The following is a 5,000-nucleotide window of genomic DNA, read 5'->3' as shown; positions in this document are numbered from 1 at the left end:
ATTTAGCATTGTAGCACATTCTAAGTCCCTAAACAAAATTGTATGACTAAAGTAGGCATTTATTTTGTGCTAGTTAATGATTTCGCGCCTTTTCCATTCCTGCGACGTTCTATAAATGTTTGTCTAAATGCTTGACAATCAGCCTAGTGTATTCTAAGTCTTCAGGCAAATTTGTATAACTAAACTAGTATTTTCTGACATATTTGTTAACATCTTTGAACCCTTTTCGGCACTATGAGGTTCTAGAAGCCTTCTCTATCAGCCCAGTACATTTTTTTAAGCCTCTATCCAACATTACGTAACTACAACAGACTTTTCTATTCAATTTCAAAGCCCCGTTCAAGTCCTATTCAGCCATACACAAAGTTATATAGTCTTTACATTCATTCTAACTCAACCCCATGCACATCTACCAAACTCATCCCCGAAAGTCTCACAAACTCCCCCAACACCCAACAAAGTCAGCCCCAATAGCCTGTCACAAGCTCAGCCCTTCTCCCTACTCCCAACCACAGCCTTTCATATCCCGACACAGCTCCTTCCTCAACCCGGCATTTTCTTCCTTCCTCCTACATATCCTAACACTCCCTCCTCCATCCCCCAGTCCTGCGTGTCCCCAGAAAGCATCCCGGACCCCAAGGCTGTCCCTGAGCAGCGCCACGCCCCTGCTGCCCCTCGCACCACAAGACAGCGGCCACCACCACCAGGTTCCCCAGCCTCGCCTCTTACTCTCCTCCCTCAAGGTCCTCTCATGCTGGCTTGTGTGTGTGTGTGTGTGTGTGTGTGTGTGTGTGTTACTATCACCACCACCACCATTACCATCACCACGACCACTGTTACGTATTTTCACTACCATTACTATCATCATCACCACCATTACTACTGTCTTAACTATCAACATCACCACTACTACCATCACCACTATTACCATCACCATATTACCTGAAGAAATGTCTATCTACACTACTATTAATACAATCATCACCACCATCGCCAGTACCACAAACAGTATCACAACCATCACTACCAACATCACCGCAAGCACTACCATTACCATCAACACCACCATTACGACCACTACCAATATTGAAGCTATCAACATCACCCCGTTGATCAGTATAAACACTGTTATCATTATCATCACCACCATCACCACTATAATTATCACCACAAACACCCCTCTCCATATCTTCGCCACCACCACCACCACCACTACCACCACCAACATCATAATCATCACCAATGGCCTTGTTTTGCTGTTGATTATGAGTTGTTGTTGTTATTGTTGTTGTTGTTGTTGTTGTTGTTGTAAGAGGCAGTATAAAAATAAACATGGAAAGTAAACAAACAACTATTAACTCATTAGCAAACTAAATGGATGAGTGAATAAATAAATAAACAACCAAACAAACAAATTAATGAATGAATGAATAAATAAATAAATAAACAAATAAATAAATGAATACATAATTAAATAAACAAATAAATAAAAGGTAAAATAGTATAACATATTAATACCGAGAGAGAGAGAGAGAGAGAGAGAGAGAGAGAGAGAGAGAGAGAGAGAGAGAGAGAGAGAGAGAGAGAGAGACAAACAAGCTGACTGATCTCACCTTCGTAAATTATTCTTCTCTTTTTTCCTTCTTTCTCTCTCTCTCTTTCTCTCTCTTTCTCTTTCTCATTTCCCTCTTTTATTTTCCGGCGCCGCAGACCTGAGGAGGGAAACATAAATATGATAATAATAGTAAAGTATTAAGGGGAAAAAAAAACAGACACTCCTACCCCCACCCCTCTCTCGCAAAAAAACAGCAGTAACATTTTCTTTTTTAAACAAGCGCAAGACAAAAGAAAGAAAGAAAAATAAAGAAGTAAAGGAAGAAAGAAACATCAACAGCAACAAGACAAAACAATAGTAACAACAACAACAACAAGCAGAAGAAAAAGGAGAAGAAGAAGAAGAAAAGAAAGAACGAAGACCAAGAAAAAGAACAACAAGAACAACAAGGAGGAGGAAGAAAACAAGTATATAAGTAGTGATAATAAAAAAACCTAGAAAGCAGACAGGAAGCCGTGCACTGACAAACACTTGCAAACACTTAACGGAATACACTGGTGCGAAAAAAAAAATAGTTATATACTATCTAACCTAACCTAACCTAACTTAACCTAACCTAGCTTAACCTAACAATTTAACCCAACTTAACCTAGCTTAACCTAACTAAATCTAACCTAATCTAACCTAACCTAGCCTGGCCTAACCTAACCTAACCTAACCTAACCTAACCTAACCTAACCTAACCTAACCTAGCTTAACCTAACTAAATCTAACCTAATCTAACCTAACCTAGCCTGGCCTAACCTATCCTAACCTAACCTAACCTAACCTAACCTAACCTAACCTAACCTAAACTAACCTAACCTAACCTAACCTAACCTAACTTAACCTAGCTTAACCTAACTAAATCTAACCTAATCTAACCTAACCTAGCCTGGCCTAACCTATCCTAACCTAACCTAACCTAACCTAACCTCACTAAACCTAACCTAACCTAATCTAACCTAATCTAACCTAACCTAACTAAATCTAACCTAACCTAACTTAACCTGACCTAACCTGACCTAACCTGACCTAACCACTAAATCTAACCTAACCTAACCTGACCTAACCTAAATTAGCTTAACCTAATTCAGGATCATCGGGATGTTAAAAAAAAAAAAAAAAAAAAGGAGAAAAAAAAGAAAAAAAGTTCACAGAAAACGAAAAATAAATACAGTAAAACTAAGATAAAAAAAAAATCATAATAATGGTAAGTGAGCTCAAAATAACCACAGGATGCAGGGAGGAGGAGGAGGAGGAGGAGGAGGAGGAGGAGGAGGAGGAGAGAGGCGTGCGTAATTTAATGAACACTGTGGTCCAGGAGATTACAAACAAAGATATTACACATCACCTAATTAACACGTAAGAGAGAGAGAGAGAGAGAGAGAGAGAGAGAGAGAGAGAGAGAGAGAGAGAGAGAGAGAGAGAGAGAGAGAGAGATTGCTGGAAAGAACGAAGGTCAGTGACAAAAATAGATGAGGAACACGAACTAATAAAGAAATAAAACAATAATAAAGGTATATAGGAAGCCAAGATGAGGTAACAGGAAGACCCAGGCAAACATATACAGAAGAGACATTAAAATACGTAAAAATAATGAAAAAAAAATAGAAGTAAAGGTAAAATGCTTATACAAGAAAGGACAAGCAAAGGTTAAAACATACAGGAAAAAAGGACAAGAAAAGGTTACGCTATAATTACAGAAAGTAAAGACTAGAATATATATATAAAGAAAATGACACGTAAAAATATAAATAAAAGAAAGGCAGGTTAAAATAAAAGAAAATAAAGAACTGATAGATATAATATGAAAAAAAAGAAAAACAGATAGGTTTAAATAAATACGAAACAAAGAAAAGCAAAAGAAATAAAGAAAAGGAAAGCAGGTAAATATAATGAAAAAGAAAGACAGGTAAAAAATACGATGAAAAACGCATGTCAGTCAAAGAGCCAAGTAAGATCAAAAGAAAAGAAGTGTATGATGAAATATAAACGCAATAAATGGAGGTTAAAAATCTTGCTCGCACTTTCGAGAATCAGCATTGTATTCCAAGTAGTTTTTTTTTCTGAACCTATTCATAAAGTGTTTTACCTTCCTGGAAAGAATGAAAAAAATAAAATAAAATCACGCGCATATTTTACGGTTGATTTATTTATATATTTCATTAATCTCTCTGTTTGTCTGTTGATTTTGAGCTATTTACCTCGATGCATTTTCTTTATATATGTATTTTTTTTCCTTTGTCTATATATTTTTTGACTATTTAATGTACATCTATATATATTTAAGCTTATTAATTCATTCACCTATCTATTAATTATTTTCTTTAGATTCTTTCTTTTCTTTGTTTGTTTGTATATTTTTTTAAACTAATCAATGTGTATTTTTGAACTGGTAAATTAATTCATCTATATATTCACCTATTTATTTATCTATTTATTTTTATTTGTTTATTTATTTATTTATTTTTCGCATAAGACAGTTTGATATAATTTCGAAAGGATGAGAAGTGTGTTAAAGATACTAGGAGCAATCATACGTAGTCTTTATATATTTGAACTACTACTACTACTACTACTACTACTACTACTACTACCACACTGCACTACGCCATCTCCACTATCACTATTCACTCCATTATTTACTTTTCTTGCTTACTTTCCTTTTTTTTATCGTTCCATGGCCTTTTATCATTTTCTCACCACTTTCCCTCCTCCTCCTCCTCCTCTACCACCACCACCACCACTACACGTCATACTATCACAAAACCAACACTTACCTTGGCAATTCATATGAACTTATCTACGAAAAGATGGATCTGTCTGTTGATGATAATAGCAATAAGAGTACAAGGCAGGAAGAGAAGAAGACAATGCATGTGCTTATAATTTTATCAGATCTGCGTCCGTGTGCGCTGATAACAATCCCACAAGTCATGACGGGCAATACGCAAGTAAAGGGCAAGGCAAGAAACGAATTTAGGTACACAAAATATATTAAGATACGTTGAAAAGAAAAAGAAAAAATTACTGTAGCAACGTGGTCTTCATTATATACGGAAAATTGCTGTAGTAGTAGTAGTAGGAGGAGCAAAGATGGTGGCGATGGTGGTGGTGGTGGTGGTGGTATATTTAAACGATGACTGAGTAAAAAAAGATCCATAAATCTCCTTGTACGAATATCAGCATACAGTAAATCCTTATAACAGCGCTGACTGAGCAGAAACTGACTTACGCAAGGAAGAAAACGTGAGATGACCAGCACTTTGCAACCCCCTCCCTCTCCCACACACCCCACCCCCCGCACAGTCCGTCCCTTTCACATATACGAGAAAAAAGAGTATTAAAAAAAGGGGGGAGGGGGGCCAGAAGAAAAACTTAAAGAAAAAAAAAAGAAGCCAAG

The 5,000-nt window shown here is 36.5% G+C and overlaps 1 long non-coding RNA gene across 1 annotated transcript in view; it reads right to left on the bottom strand.

Annotated features, from left to right (window-relative positions):
• Positions 1-1,612: 1,612 nt before the first annotated feature.
• The window catches only part of LOC135108655 (uncharacterized), a 72,792-nt gene continuing 69,404 nt past the window's right edge, over positions 1,613-5,000 (bottom strand). The window contains exon 3 of the long non-coding RNA XR_010272376.1: positions 1,613-1,712. This is a non-coding gene — a long non-coding RNA (uncharacterized LOC135108655). The remainder of the gene's footprint in view (positions 1,713-5,000) is intronic.

The sequence above is a fragment of the Scylla paramamosain genome, chromosome 17 (genome assembly GCF_035594125.1).
Source record: "Scylla paramamosain isolate STU-SP2022 chromosome 17, ASM3559412v1, whole genome shotgun sequence".
Classification (NCBI taxonomy): domain Eukaryota; kingdom Metazoa; phylum Arthropoda; class Malacostraca; order Decapoda; family Portunidae; genus Scylla; species Scylla paramamosain.
Note: the sequence above shows the minus strand (reverse complement) of the source record. Positions and strands in the feature narration are given on the sequence as shown.